Here is a 17500-nt window from a genome sequence, read left to right on the forward strand (position 1 = left end):
ATTGAATGGGGGGGGGGGGGGGGGGGGGTTATCGTAAGAGCTTGGGGACAAAGGCAAAGGCGCAGCTCTGCAACTGCTAGCGGAGGTGGGGGGCGTCTCCGCTAGCGGGAAGCCCTTCAAACTAAACTGGAAGTTTTACATCTGACACCGTGACGTCGGCCCCCGCCCCTCTCCCCAAAGTGCAGGGCCCGGGGCTGTCGCTCCGATTCGCCGTTACCCTCGGGCGGGGACACCGCCTCTATTTCTTTATTTTACCAGGTAAGGCCCACTGAGCTGTACAGCTCTTTTGTCAGAAGCGACCTGGCCACAAATGATAGCCTCAACCAAGTGGATCATCATCGTCGTCTTGAGGAAAATGTAGAGCAGTCAACTCATTCTAAACGCCGTGATGTTGGTGATTCTAGACGTGGAAGGAAAAACCGGAGGACCCCAAGGAAAATCTACGCGACCATGTGGAACGACAAGACACGCAAACTCCAAATATACAGCAGCAGCAGGCGTCAGGGTCTGGATCGAACCCACGACCTCCTGCACACCAGGCGAGGTAGTTGACATCTCACCACCATGGCTCTGACCACAAGGAGCAGCGCTAGCGGTAATTCGGCCTGCTCCTCGGGAAAAAACAAGCGCATTGATAATAACAACAACGGGCAACGAATATCATTACAAAAGAAAATTTGCGAAATCGTCAAAATCCATTTTGGCTGGCGTCACCATGACGTTTGCGTCACCGAATTTCGCAAAACAGCGCAGCCGACATCGACACCGCTATGATCCCCGCCGCGAAACAGCGCCGATGTTGATCCGGCCGTTTAATAAAAACAGCATAACAAGAAAAATTTCATAACGAGAAATAATTGACATTTGTCAAATTTTTACAAAAACGCTGCGCATCGCACCCCCCCCGCTCCAGATCCGTGCTTTCGTATTCATGTCTAACCGGCGGGTTAATACAAAACAAGCATAAAACTAAGAAAAACAAAATAACAAGATAAATAAAATTACATATTTAAATAAGACAACGTACGCTGCTCATCACACCCCGCGCTCCCCATCCGCGCTCTCCCATCTCGTATTTTGATCGCGCTTTTATCCAAGACGCTTCAACAAGGGTCACGAGTGGTACAATGAGGGTAGATATAAAGGGATACGGTGAATAGGGAGTAAGTGGGGGAGCGAGTGAGTGAGCTTGCGAGTGAGTGGGTGAGCGAGTGGGTGAGTGGGTGAGCGAGTGGGTGAGTGAGTGGGTGAGTGAGTGGGTGAGCGAGTGGGTGAGCTAGTGAGTGTGTGGGTGAACTAGTGAGTGAGTGGGTGAGCGAGCGGGTGAGCTAGTGAGTGAGTGAGCTAGTGAGTGGGTGAGCTAGTGAGTGAGTGGGTGAGCGAGTGAGTGAGCTTGCGAGTGAGTGGGTGAGCGAGTGGGTGAGCGAGTGGGTGAGCTAGTGAGTGGGTGAGCTAGTGAGTGGGTGAGTGAGTGGGTGAGCGAGTGGGTGAGCTAGTGAGTGAGTGGGTGAGCGAGTGGGTGAGCTAGTGAGTGAGCTAGTGAGTGTGTGGGTGAGTGAGTGGGTGAGTGAGTGGGTGAGCTAGTGAGTGTGTGGATGAGCGAGTGGGTGAGTGAGTGGGTGAGCTAGTGAGTGTGTGGGTGAGCGAGTGGGTGAATGAGTGGGTGAGCTAGTGAGTGAGTGGGTGAGCTAGTGAGTGAGTGGGTGAGCGAGTGGGTGAGCTTGCGAGTGAGTGAGTGAGCGAGTGGGTGAGTGAGTGGGTGAGCTTGCGAGCGAGTGGGTGAGCTAGTGAGTGAGCTAGTGAGTGAGTGAGTGGGTGAACGAGTGGGTGAGCTAGTGAGTGAGTGGGTGAACTAGTGAGTGAGTGGGTGGGTGAGCGAGTGGGTGGGCGAGTGGGTGAGTGGGTGGGTGAGCTAGTGAGTGGGTGAGCGAGTGGGTGAGTGGGTGAGCGAGTGGGTGAGCTAGTGAGTGAGTGGGTGAGCTAGTGAGTGAGTGGGTGAGCTAGTGAGTGAGTGGGTGAGCGAGTGGGTGAGCTTGCGAGTGAGTGAGTGGGTGAGCGAGTGGGTGAGCTAGTGAGTGAGTGGGTGAGCGAGTGGGTGAGCTAGTGAGTGAGTGGGTGAGCGAGTGGGTGAGTGGGTAGTGTACCGGTTAGCGCGCTGCGTAACAAACCCGGCGACCCGAGTTCGATTACCGTTCACAGTCAACACCAGTTACGATTAATTGAACGGTCCTGGGCCTCCCCTAGGTCGACTTGGCCTCAAATTAGTATACTGGTACATTGTGTAGTAAACATCACCACTGGGGAGACAAAGGCGGTCGGGCGTGGTGCTGTCCACCCACCCCCTCGTGTGCCATGCCGGCCTTCATAGGTGCTCGCTAACAGCACTTTCCCCAACAGTCTAGTCAGGCTATACGGGGAATCTTTGTCTTTGTCTGAGTGAGAGAGTGGGTGGGTGAGTGGGTCAGTGTGTTGTGACCTGCATTGTCGTGGTTAAACAAGAGTATGGATGAGATGTAATACAGTCATAAAAATTCAGACTTATAGCACCCGATATTCAGGGCTCACAGAGCGCTGTGCAAAATGATCATAAATGATCGGAGTGAGCATAAAAGTCTTGCGTTATCAACGTGATGATAAAATGTAAGGCAAGACGATACAGTCAGTCTGCAAGGCTCGGGCTGCGACATAGAGACCCATAGACTTAACATAGAGACCCATAGACTTAACACAGAGACCCATAGACTTTACACAGAGACCCATAGACTTTACACAGAGACCCATAGACTTTACACAGAGACCCATAGACTTTACACAGAGACCCATAGACTTTACACTGAGACCCATAGACTTTACACAGAGACCCATAGACTTTACACAGAGAGACCCAAAGACTTTACACTGAGACCCATAGACTTTACACAGAGACCCATAGACTTTACACTGAGAACCATAGACTTTACACAGAGACCCATAGACTTTACAGAGAAACCCATAGACTTTACACAGAAACCCATAGACTTTACACAGAGACCCATAGACTTTACACCGAGACCCATAGACTTTACACAGAGACCCATAGACTTTACACAGAGACCCATAGACTTTACACTGAGACCCATAGACTTGACACTGAGACCCAAAGACTTTACACTGAGACCCATAGACTTTACACTGAGACCCATAGACTTGACACTGAGACCCATAGACTTTACACCGAGACCCATAGACTTTACACAGAGACCCATAGACTTTACACTGAGACCCATAGACTTTACACAGAGACCCATAGACTTTACACCGAGACCCATAGACTTGACACTGAGACCCAAAGACTTTACACTGAGACCCATAGACTTTACACAGAGACCCATACACTTTACACAGAGACCCATAGACTTTACACTGAGACCCATAGACTTTACACTGAGACCCATAGACTTTACACTGAGACCCATAGATTGTACACAGAGACCCATAGACTTTACACCGAGACCCATAGACTTTACACAGAGACCCATAGACTTTACACTGAGACCCATAGACTTTACACTGAGACCCATAGACTTTACACCGAGAACCATAGACTTTACACCGAGACCCATAGACTTTACACAGAGACCCATAGACTTCACACCGAGACCCATAGACTTTACACAGAGACCCATAGACTTTACACAGAGACCCATAGACTTTACACTGAGACCCATAGACTTTACACAAGAGACCCATAGACTTTACACTGAGACCCATAGACTTTACACAGAGACCCATAGACTTTACACAGAGACCCATAGACTTTACACTGAGACCCATAGACTTTACACTGAGACCCATAGACTTTACACTGAGACCCATAGATTTTACACTCAGACCCATAGACTTTACACTGAGACCCATAGACTTTACACAGAGACCCAAAGACTTTACACTGAGACCCATAGACTTTACACAGAGACCCATAGACTTTACACTGAGAACCATAGACTTTACACAGAGACCCATAGACTTTACACAGAGACCCATAGACTTTACACCGAGACCCATAGACTTTACACAGAGACCCATAGACTTTACACAGAAACCCATAGACTTTACACAGAGACCCATAGGCTTGACACTGAGACCCATAGACTTTACACAGAAACCCATAGACTTTACACCGAGACCCATAGACTTTACACAGAGAACCATAGACTTTACACAGAGACCCATAGACTTTACACAGAGACCCATAGACTTTACACAGAGACCCATAGACTTTACACTGAGACCCATAGACTTGACACTGAGACCCAAAGACTTTACACTGAGACCCATAGACTTTACACTGAGACCCATAGACTTTACACTGAGACCCATAGACTTTACACTGAGACCCATAGACTTTACACAGAGACCCATAGACTTTACACAGAGACCCATAGACTTTACACTGAGACCCATAGACTTTACACTGAGACCCATAGACTTTACACTGAGACCCATAGATTTTACACTCAGACCCATAGACTTTACACTGAGACCCATAGACTTTACACAGAGACCCAAAGACTTACACTGAGACCCATAGACTTTACACAGAGACCCATAGACTTTACACTGAGAACCATAGACTTTACACAGAGACCCATAGACTTTACACAGAGACCCATAGACTTTACACCGAGACCCATAGACTTTACACAGAAACCCATAGACTTTGCACAGAGACCCATAGGCTTGACACTGAGACCCATAGACTTTACACAGAAACCCATAGACTTTACACCGAGACCCATAGACTTTACACAGAGAACCATAGACTTTACACTGAGACCCATAGACTTTACACAGAGACCCATAGACTTTACACTGAGACCCATAGACTTGACACTGAGACCCAAAGACTTTACACTGAGACCCATAGACTTTACACTGAGACCCATAGACTTTACACAGAGACCCATAGACTTTACACAGAGACCCATAGACTTTACACTGAGACCCATAGACTTTACACTGAGACCCATAGACTTTACACTGAGACCCATAGACTTTACACTGAGACCCATAGACTTTACACTGAGACACATAGAGACCCATAGACTTTACACTGAGACCCATAGACTTTACACTGAGACCCATAGACTTTACACTGAGACCCATAGACTTTACACAGAGACCCATAGACTTGACACTGAGACCCATAGACTTTACACTGAGACCCATAGACTTTACACTGAGACCCATAGACTTTACACAGAGACCCATAGACTTTACACTGAGACCCATAGACTTTACACTGAGACCCATAGACTTTACACTGAGACCCATAGACTTTACACTGAGACCCATAGATTTTACACTCAGACCCATAGACTTTACACTGAGACCCATAGACTTTACACAGAGACCCATAGACTTGACACTGAGACCCATAGACTTTACACTGAGACCCATAGACTTTACACTGAGACCCATAGACTTTACACTGAGACCCATAGACTTTACACTGAGACCCATAGACTTTACACTGAGACCCATAGACTTTACACTGAGACCCATAGACTTTACACTGAGACCCATAGATTTTACACTCAGACCCATAGACTTTACACTGAGACCCATAGACTTTACACAGAGACCCAAAGACTTTACACTGAGACCCATAGACTTTACACAGAGACCCATAGACTTTACACTGAGAACCATAGACTTTACACAGAGACCCATAGACTTTACACAGAGACCCATAGACTTTACACCGATACCCATAGACTTTACACAGAGACCCATAGACTTTACACAAAAACCCATAGACTTTACACAGAGACCCATAAGCTTGACACTGAGACCCATAGACTTTACACCGAGACCCATAGACTTTACACAGAGACCCATAGACTTTACACTGAGACCCATAGACTTGACACTGAGACCCAAAGACTTTACCCTGAGACCCATAGACTTTACACTGAGACCCATAGACTTGACACTGAGACCCATAGACTTTACACCGAGACCCATAGACTTTACACTGAGACCCATAGACTTTACACAGAGACCCATAGACTTTACACTGAGACCCATAGACTTTACACAGAGACCCATAGACTTAACACAGAGACCCATAGACTTTACACTACGACCCATAGACTTTACACTGAGACCCATAGACTTTACACTGAGACCCATAGACTTTACACAGAGACACATAGAGACCCATAGACTTTACACTGAGACCCATAGACTTTACACTGAGACCCATAGACTTTACACTGAGACCTATAGACTTTACACAGAGACCCATAGACTTTACACTGAGACCCATAGACTTTACACAGAGACCCATAGACTTTACACAGAGACCCATAGACTTTACACTGAGACCCATAGACTTTACAGAGACCCATAGACTTTACATTGAGACCCATAGACTTTACACAGAGACCCATAGACTTTACACAGAGACCCATAGACTTTACACAGAGACCCATAGACTTTACATTGAGACCCATAGTCTTTACACTGAGACCCATAGACTTTACACCGAGACCCATAGACTTTACACCGAGACCCATAGACTTTACACAGAGACCCATAGACTTTACACAGAGACCCATAGACTTTACACTGAGACCCATAGACTTGACACCGAGACCCATAGACTTTACATAGAGACCCATAGACTTTACACTGAGACCCATAGACTTTACACTGAGACCCATAGACTTTACACTGAGACCCAAAGTCCGTGGGTCTCCTGGCGAGTCCGTGGGTCTCCATGCGAGTCCGTGGGTCTCCATGCGAGTCCGTGGGTCTCCATGCGAGTCCGTGAGTCTTTGATCGCCGTATTTTTCCCCCCTCCACATTTACAATCAACGTGCATTTCGATTATTTCGCTGCTATAATATTCCACACGATAAGCCACTTTGTTGAGCAATCATTTGCGGCCAAGAAGCTTCTGGAAAGTAAGCTCATAGCGAGGTGGGCTTTACCTGGTAAGGTAATAAATATGCATATTTTTAAATCCTTTATATTAAGTTTACTTGCTTGCTTGCTTGCGCGCTTACGACCGTGCAAATCTTTCGGTCGTTTTTTAACCCACTTCCCGTGATCCATACATTTTCCACACAGACTCGTTGTGCGTGACAATTTATTTTAGCGAAATTTTTTTTTCCTAAATTTTACACTTTTTAGGAAAAAATAAATTATATTTAATTACCAATTGCTTAATGGTGGCAGGCAATCATCTGACCCATAGGTGGCAGCCATCTCAAGCCAGAGGACGAGAGGACTCTAGCCGCCACGCATATAAAGGATTTATAGTGAAAAACGTTGTTTTTACGGGTTAATTTTTTTAAACTTTTTTTAAACACGCTTTTACGAAATGTACTAAAAAGTACAGACAACGTTAGTTGACCATGGCCAATAAGAGCCAAGCCGAAACATAATATATAAAAAATAATGTAAAAAAATACATTTAGTTTTTATTTTTCATGATAGAATATAATATTGTCATCATAAGTATACCAAGTTTGCAGTCGATGCCACATTGGGAAGTGGGTTAAAATTGAGTTACAAGATTTCAGGATACGACAACAACGACAACAGACCGAAAGAGTTAAATAAAAGCGCGTAAAAATATAGTTTAGTTTTATTTGTATAGATTTTTAAAGTGATTTGTTTACCATTCCTATACTTTGCAGTTGATCGTGTTCTTTTGTATTGTTTTGACCCTGTGCCTCCTACTGGACATCTGTGAAAAAAGAGCTTCATAACTCATCGGATTCCTCCTGCAGTCCAAATAAACATTCTGATCATGATTCTGAGCACCTCCGAATAACACGGTTGGCTGTGTACGGTGCAAAAGAAGTTCAACATACAGGTACTGTTCATGCACGCATGCCTATGTAATTCTACGCATGAAATACGGGTCTCTGTGTGAGTAAATGGTTCTCCGAGTCTACGGGTTTCTTATTAAATCCATGGGTCTCTGTGTGCGATAATATGGTTCCCTACGAGCCTATGGGTATCTTATTAAGTCCATGAGTCTCTGTGTGCGATTAGATGGTTCCCGATGAGCCTATGGGTCTCGTATTAAGTCCATGGGTCTCGGTGTGAGATATGGGTCTATGTGAGCCTATGGGTCACTTATTTAATCCATGGGTCTCTGTGTGCGATTAGATGTTTCTCTATGAATCTATGGGTCTCGTATTAAGTCCATGGGTCTCGGTGTGAGATATGGTTCCCTGTGAGTCTATGGGTCACTTATTAAAATCCATGGGTCTATGTTTGATTAGATGTTTCTCTATGAATATATGGGTCTCATATTAAGTCCATGAGTCTCGGTGTGTGAGGTATGGGTCTCTGTATGATTATATGGTTCCCTATGAGTCTATGGGTCACTTATTTAATCCATGGGTCTCTGTGTGATTAGATAGTTCTCTATGAATATATGGGTCTCGGTGTGTGAGGTATGGGTATGTGTGTGATTAGATGGTTCCCGATGAGCCTATGTGTCACTTATTTAATCCATGGATCTCTGTGTGCGATTAGATGTTTCTCTATGAATATATGGGTCTCATATTAAGTCCATGGATCTCAGTGTGTGAGGTATGGGTATGTGTGTTATTAGATTGTTCCCTATGAGTCTATGGGTCACTTATCTAATCCATGGGTCTATGTTTTGTTAAATGGTTCTCTATGAATATATGGGTCTCATATTAAGTCCATGGGTCTCGGTGTGAGGTATGGGTCTCTGTGTGATTAGATGGTTCCCTATGAGTCTATGGGTCACTTATTTAATCCATGGGTCTCTGTGTGATTAGATAGTTCTCTATGAATATATGGGTCTCGGTGTGTGAGGTATGGGTATGTGTGTGATTAGATGGTTCCCTATGAGTCTATGGGTCACTTATTAAATCCATGGGTCTATGTTTGATTAGATGGTTCTCTATGAATATATGGGTCTCTTATTAAGTCCATGGGTCTCTGTGTGATTAGATGGTTCTCTATGAATATATGGGTCTCAGTGTGTGAGGTATGGGTATGTGTGATTAGATGGTTCCCTATGAGTCTATGGGTCTCTTATTAAATCCATGGGTCTATGTTTGATTAGATGGTTCTCTATGAATATATGGGTCTCTTATTAAGTCCATGGGTCTCTGTGTGTGATTAGATGGTTCCCGATGAATCTATGGGTCCCGTATTAAGTCCATGGGTCTCGGTGTGAGATATGGGTCACTTATTAAATCCATGGGTCTCTGTGTGATTAGATGGTTCTCTATGAATATATGGGTCTCTTGATAAGTCCATAGGTCTCGGCGTGTGAGATATGGCTATCCGTGTGATTATATGGTTCTCTACGAGTCTATGGGTATCTTATTAATCCATGGGTCTCTGTGTGATTAGATGGTTCTCTATGAATATATGGGTCTCTAAAAAAGTCCATGGGTCTCGGCGTGTGAGATATGGCTATCCGTGTGATTATACGGTTCACTACGAGTCTCTTCGTCTCTAAGTACACCTATCAGCGGCGAGGTAAACACAAGGGCCTCTAGGAAAATTCATGGCTGTGTATGCGAGTTCACGAGCCTCTACGATATCGCAGGACGGGTTCTAAAGTCGCGTCAAGAGCCTTTTATCTCCACGCGTGTCACACATTTTATATACTTTGGTGAGCGGCTCGTTGCAATAAACCTCGCGACGGTTAAACCGTTCGAGCAGGAATCCAGCCAGATCTAGTGATGAAGAGACTTTGTCGTGTTACGGACCAGACTGAGAAGATAAACTCACTATGCTTGAGTTACGCACTTTAATCACAGGCATGAGCCTGGTTTCGAGCCCGTGATGAGGACTCTGTATACCAGGGTTTCGTCTCATTCATATTGTGTTCAACTACCATAGAGCTGGCCACAAACCACCCACTCACCCAGCCACCCACACAGCCAGCCACCCAGCCAGCCACCCAGCCAGCCACCCAGCCAGCCACCTACACAGCCAGCCACCCAGCCAGCCAGCCACCCACCCACACAGCCAGCCACCCAGCCACCCACACAGCCAGCCACCCACCCACACAGCCAGCCACCCTCCCGCCCACACAGCCAGCCACCCACACAGCCAGCCACTCACCCACCCACACAGCCAGCCACCCACTCAGCCACTCACCCAGCCAGCCACTCTTCCATCCACCCACTCATCCACCAACCCACTCAGCCACTCACCCACCCACCTACCTACCCACCCAGCTAGCCACTCACCCACCCAGCCAGCCACTCACCCACCCACCCACCCAGCCACTCACCCACCCACCCACCCAGCCAGCCACTCACCCACCCACCCAGCCAGCCACTCACCCACCCACCCAGCCACTCACCCACCCAGCCAGCCACTCACCCACCCACCCACCCAGCCACTCACCCACCCACCCAGCCAGTTACTCACCCACCCACCCAGCCACTCACCCCACCCACCCAGCTACTCACCCACCCACCCACTCACCCACTTAGACACTCACCCACCCACCTACCTACCCATCCACACAGCCACTCACCCCACCCACCCAGCCACTCACCCAGCCAGCCACTCTCCCACCGACCCAGCCACTCACCCACTCAGCCACTCTCCCACCCACCCAGCCACTCTCCCACCCACCCAGCCACTCTCCCACCCACCTACCCAGCCACTCTTCCATCCACCCACTCATCCACCCACCCACTCAGCCACTCACCCACCCACCTACCTACCCACCCAGCCAGCCACTCACCCACCCACCCACCCACTCACCCACCCAGCCACTCTCCCACCGACCCAGCCACTCACCCACTCAGCCACTCTCCCACCCACCCAGCCACTCTCCCACCCACCCAGCCACTCTCCCACCCACCTACCCAGCCACTCTTCCATCCACCCACTCAGCCACTCACCCACCCACCTACCTACCCACCCAGCCAGCCACTCACCCAGCCAGCCACTCACCCACCCACCCAGCCACTCACCCAGCCAGCCACTCACCCACCCACCCAGCCACTCTCCCACCGACCCAGCCACTCACCCACTCAGCCTCTCTCCCACCCAGCCAGCCACTCTCCCACCCAGCCAGCCACTCACCCACTCTCCCACCCACCCAGCCAGCCACTCTCCCACCCAGCCAGCCACTCACCCACTCTCCCACCCACCCAGCCAGCCACTCACCCACCCACCCAGCCACTCACCCACTCTGACCCTCACCCACCTACCTACCTACCCATCCACCCAGCCACTCACCCACCCACCCAGCCACTCACCCAGCCAGCCACTCTCCCACCGACCCAGCCACTCACCCACCCAGCCACTCTCCCACCCACCCAGCCACTCTCCCACCCACCCAGCCACTCTCCCACCCACCTACCCAGCCACTCTTCCATCCACCCACTCATCCACCCACCCACTCAGCCACTCACCCACCCACCTACCTACCCACCCACCCAGCCACTCTCCCACCGACCCAGCCACTCACCCTCTCAGCCACTCTCCCACCCACCCAGCCACTCTCCCACCCACCCAGCCACTCTCCCACCCACCTACCCAGCCACTCTTCCATCCACCCACTCATCCACCCACCCACTCAGCCACTCACCCACCCACCCAGCCAGCCACTCACCCAGCCAGCCACTCACCCACCCACCCAGCCACTCACCCCAGCCAGCCACTCACCCACCCACCCAGCCACTCACCCACTCTGACCCTCACCCACCTACCTACCTACCCATCCACCCAGCCACTCACCCACCCACCCAGCCACTCTCCCACCCACCCAGCCACTCACCCACTCTCCCAGCCACTCACCCACTCTCCCACCCACCCACCCAGCCACTCTCCCACCCAGCCAGCCACTCACCCACTCTCCCACCCACCCAGCCACTCACCCACTCTCCCACCCACCCACCCAGCCACTCTCCCACCCAGCCAGCCACTCACCCACTCTCCCACCCACCCAGCCAGCCACTCACCCACCCACTCTCCCACCCAGCCAGCCACTCTCCCACCCAGCCACTCATCCACCCACCTTGCCACCCACCCAGCCAATCAGACTATAGGGGCAAGTGCTGTTAGCGAGTAGCACCTATAATGGCCGGCACGGCACACCAGGGGGTGGGTGGGTGGCCAGCACCACGCCCGACCGCCTTTGTCTCCCCAGTGGCGACGTTTACTTACACACCGCTACACCAGGTACCCATTCGAGCCTGCCGAGTCGACCTAGGGGAGGCCCAGGACCGGTTCAGATAATCGTCACTGGGTGTGGGTAGCCGTGAGCGGGAATCGAACTCGTAGCGCAGCGCTAACCACTACCCCACCGCTCCCCATCCCACACAAACAACAACAACAACAACGGCCGCCATTCGCCACTAAGTGGTGACCACGGTGCCAGGCTAGGTGCACTTTGAGGCCACGCATCACAGTAACACACACACACACACAAACAGCAATATCGACTAAGTTAAATACTTTCTTTCACAGACTTCACCTCAAATAACAACAAAAATGACCGATAATCACCTCAGCGTCACTTTAAAATTAACAATAAACACTGAAGTCGGCACATTAGTGAAACAGCAACCCTCGCAATGACCCAAAACTCCCTCACGCCGCGTCGATTACAACTTAACAACGTAGTTCGCAAACGTCGTGGCGTCATTTAAATCGCAATAATTACGTGTTTAATTCGTTGCATTGTAGAAGTTAATGAAACTAAACACGGGGTGTTGGCGGATGAAGAAGGCACACAACTCGCCTTTCAGGGCGACGCCGGTCACCGCAACGAGGCGCTCTGCAAGGCTGACAAGATGATCAATCGGTGCCCACTCCACGTTCCTTTGCCGTGACTTCCATTGACACCACCACCACAACCACCACCACCACCACAACCACCGCTCTAATAATCTAGCGCTGATAGGCAACGTCCTCGCAGCTGATTGGCTGAGGCGGCGGTCACGTGGTGCGGCGACCCACGCGCGGTGACGTCATAGCCTTGGCTGAGAGATGTTGATGACCTCGCCGGGTGCACAGGAGGTCGTGGGTTTGATCCAGACCCTGACGCCTGCTGCTGTATATTTGGAGTTTGCGTGTTTCTCTGTCTCTCATCATCATCATCACGGTGGCTAGGAGATATTGACTACCTCGCCGGGTACACAGGAGGTCGTGGGTTTGATTCAGACCCTGATGACGCCTGCTGCTGTATATTTGGAGTTTGTGTCTCTCTCATCATCATCATGGTGGCTATGAGATGTTGACTACCTCGCCTGGTATACAGGAGGTCGTGGGTTTGATTCAGACCCTGATGACGCCTGCTGCTGTATATTTGGAGTTTGTGTCTCTCTCATCATCATCATGGTGGCTATGAGATGTTGACTACCTCGCCTGGTATACAGGAGGTCGTGGGTTTGATTCAGACCCTGATGACACCTGCTGCTGTATATTTGGAGTTTGTGTCTCTCTCATCATCATCACGGTGGCTGGGAGATGTTGACGACCTCGCCTGGTACACAGGAGGTCGTGGGTTTGATCCAGACCCTGAAGACGCCTGCTGCTGTGTATTTGGAGTTTGCGTGTCTCTCTCTCTCATCATCATCATGGTGGCTAGGAGATGTTAACTACCTCGCCTGGTGTGCAGGAGGTCGTGGGTTTGATCCAGACCCTGACGCCTGCTGCTGTATATTTGGTGTTTGCGTGTCTCTCTCTCTCATCATCATCATCATCACGGTGGCTAGGAGATGTTGACGACCTCGCCGGGTACACAGGAGGTCGTGGGTTTGATTCAGACCCTAATGACGCCTGCTGCTGTATATTTGGAGTTTGTGTGTCTCTCTCATCATCATCATCATCACGGTGGCTGGGAGATGTTGATGACCTCGCCTGGTATACATGAGGTCGTGGGTTTGATTCAGACCCTGATGACGCCTGCTGCTGTATATTTGGAGTTTGCGTGTTTCTCTGTCTCTCATCATCATCATCACGGTGGCCAGGAGATGTTAACTACCTCGCCTGGTACACAGGAGGTCGTGGGTTTGATTCAGACCATGATGACGCCTGCTGCTGTATATTTGGAGTTTGTGTGTCTCTCTCTCATCATCATCATCACGGTGGCTATGAGATATTAACTACCTCGCCTGGTGTACAGGAGGTCGTGGGTTCGATCCTGACCCTGACGCTTGCTGTTTATTTGGAGTTTGCGTGTCTCTCTCTCATCATCATCACGGTGGCTAGGAGATGTTGACTACCTCGCCTGGTGCACAGGAGGTCGTGGGGTCGATCCCGACCCTGAAGACGCCTGTTGCTGTATATTTGGAGTTTGCGTGTCTCTCTCATCATCATCATCACGGTGGCTAGGAGATGTTGACTACCTCGCCTGGTATACAGGAGGTCGTGGGTTCGATCCCGATCCTGACGCCTGTTGCTGTATATTTGGAATTTGTGTGTCTCTCTCATCATCACGGTGGCTAGGAGATGTTAACTACCTCGCCTGGTGTACAGGAGGTCGTGGGTTCGATCCAGACCCTGACGCCTGCTGCTGTATATTTGGAGTTTGTGTGTCTCTCTCTCATCAGCATCACGGTGGCTATGAGATGTTGACTACCTCGCCTGGTGCACAGGAGGTCGTGGGGTCGATCCCGACCCTGAAGATGCCTGCTGCTGTATATTTGGAGTTTGCGTGTCTCTCTCTCATCATTAGCACGGTGGCTAGGAGATGTTAACTACCTCGCCTGGTGTACAGGAGGTCGTGGGTTCGATCCCGACCCTGACGCCTGCTGCTGTATATTTGGAGTTTGCGTGTTTCTCTCTCTCTCATCACGGTGGCTATGAGATGTTGACTACCTCGCCTGGTGTACAGGAGGTCGTGAGTTCTATCCCAACCCTGACGCCTGCTGCTGTATATTTTGAGTTTGCGTGTCTCTCTCTCATCATCATCACGGTGGCTCGGAGATGTTGACTACCTTGCCTGGTATGCAGGAGTTCGTGGGTTCGATCCTGACCCTGACGCCTGCTGCTGTATATTTTGAGTTTGCGTGTCTCTCTCTCATCATCATCACGGTGGCTAGGAGATGTTGACTACCTCGCCTGGTGTACAGGAGGTCGTGGGGTCGATCCCGACCCTGTAAATGAAGTGCGTCTCTCTCTCTCCCCGTGGTCGCGTGGATTGTTTATCCGGGTCCTCCGGTTTTCCCCTCCACATTTATAATCAACATCACGGCGTTATTGTGAAAATTCCGTCACAGTTCCTATGATTGCTTTTTCATTGCTTTCATGGCTTTATTTTGGTGATTTCGAAAAGTGTATTGGTTTAGCCATGTTTGTTTGTTGTAGTACAGGGTTAGACTGATGGCCTTAATCTAAGTTGTCTTGTGGTTGTTGTTGTTGTTTGACTTGCATCCCACTGGGATTTTTGCACACAGCGTTGGTGTACGGTGTTTTTTCTGCAATATTTTTGCTGTCTTTTCTTGGATTTTCTGTTTGCACTCAGTCACATATTCACTTTAAGATGTTTTTTGTTCATGTTTTTGTTTTTTGTTTGTTGCGGTTGCACCCGATTCAAGAGAACTTGAACTTGATGATCAACCCACTTCGTTGGGTTGATCATTTGTGGCCAGGTCGCTACTGAAAACTAACTATACAGTCTACCTCAATGGGTCTGACCTGGTAAAATAAAAAACAATATCGATTTAAAGCTTCGTGACTGCAGGGATTCATCTTCCTGGTTCTTTCGGTAAAGTCACGTAGAAGGGAAATAATAAAATAATAAAAATAAACATTATAAAATTTCGATTTAAAGCTTTCGTGACTGCAGGGATTCATCTTCTTGGTTCTTTCGGTAAAGTCACGTAGAAGGGAAATAATAAAATAATACAAATAAAACATAAAATAATATCATAATATAAGGGAAGTAATAAAATAATAAAAATAAAACATAAAATAACATAATAATATAATATAATAATTATTTTATTATGTTTTATTTTTATTATTTTATTACTTCCCTTCTACGTGACTTTACCGAAAGAAACAAGAAGATAAAAAACAATTCTTCTTACGAGTTTAGTTTGACAGCTTTGTGCTAACCATTACGCCACGGCCGCTAACGTTGTCATCAATCACCATATTGTCTAACTACATATATTACGAGACGAACCCGAGCTAATTGAGCGTCAGATTTCACCGGCCTGGAGTTAATTTTGCAACGGGGCATTTTGATCCGTTGCCAAGTGAAGGGCACAGTCACCCGAGCGCCATTGGCCGAGGCCTCTGTGTGCGTACAACTTCTTTCGCACCGTACGTAGGCGACCGTGCTCATTCGGAGGCCTTTGGAATGAAACTGCGGCCACTCTGGACGCAGCGAGGGTTGGGGACCGTCCATAAATGACGTCACGCGATTTTGAAGGATTTTTGACCCCCCCCCCCTCGTCACATAGAGTCAGACCCCCCCCCCCTCAAATATGACGTCACAAAGCTCTGACCCTCCCCTCCCCCCCAAAAAAAACATTTCCATTAAAAAAATTAAACATGTTCTTAGGTTTTTTCGGTAAAGTCACGTAGGTAAAAAAATTTCATTAATAAAAGTAAAATATAATAAAATCACGTTTCGGAGGCAACACAAGCTTCCATCTTCAGGTGGAACCGTCACAGCACGATAGCTGTATCACTATCACTTGATTTGTCTGGCACAACGAGTCTGTGTGGAAAATGTCAGCTCGATTGGATCACGGGAAGTGGGTTAAAAAACGACCGAAAGATGTGCACGGTCGTAAGCAAGCACGCAAGCAAGCGAACTTAATATAAAGGATTTAAAGAAAAAGATTTTTTTCTATAATTCTTAATATTTATTTATTATTATTCCTTATTTTTTACCTGCATGACTTGACCGAAAAAAAACCTAAGAGTATGAATTCTTGCAGTCACGAAAGCTTCAAATCTAGAATCGACGAGTCTCTCTGTCACTTTACGAGTCTCTTAGTCACTATGGTCTCTGTAACTCCGAGTCTCTATGTAACTATGAGTCACTGGTTCTCTATGTAACTCAATAAAGTCTCTGTCACTCGATGAATCTCTACGTCACCCTACGAGTCTCTAACTCTGAGTCTCTATGTAACTCGATGACTCTGTCACTTTACGAGTCGCTTTGTCACTCTGGTCTCTGTAACTCCGATTCTCTATGTAACTATGAGTCACTGGGTCTCTATGTAACTCAATAAAGTCTCTGTCACTCGATGAATCTCTACGTCACCCTACGAGTCTCGATGTAACTCTGAGTCTCTACATTGAGATCAAGCGAACGCGCATCAACTCGGCAATGCGTTGACCTCACGACGCACGCCAAAAGTAAACTTTTGAAACGTTATTTTATTGCAGCTCTCTAAAGCTTATTTGTTTTTCTTTCAAGCAACACACGATTACATTATCGCAAAGAAATGAATGCCCTTGTCATTTTATTCTTTCGAATACAATACTGCAATTAGCTTCGCAAAGCGCGGATCTCATTGTCATT

The 17500-nt window shown here is 48.4% G+C and overlaps 1 protein-coding gene across 1 annotated transcript in view; it reads right to left on the minus strand.

Annotated features, from left to right (window-relative positions):
• Positions 1-12885, minus strand: part of LOC133357323 (kidney mitochondrial carrier protein 1-like) — a 48989-nt gene extending 36104 nt beyond the window's left edge. The window contains 1 exon segment of the mRNA XM_061575212.1: positions 12755-12885. The gene's annotated coding sequence lies outside the window, so the exon portion shown is untranslated.
• Positions 12886-17500: the final 4615 nt, after the last annotated feature.

The sequence above is a fragment of the Lethenteron reissneri genome, chromosome 57 (assembly GCF_015708825.2).
Source record: "Lethenteron reissneri isolate LAM-NWPU_2019-01 chromosome 57, ASM1570882v1, whole genome shotgun sequence".
NCBI lineage: Eukaryota > Metazoa > Chordata > Hyperoartia > Petromyzontiformes > Petromyzontidae > Lethenteron > Lethenteron reissneri.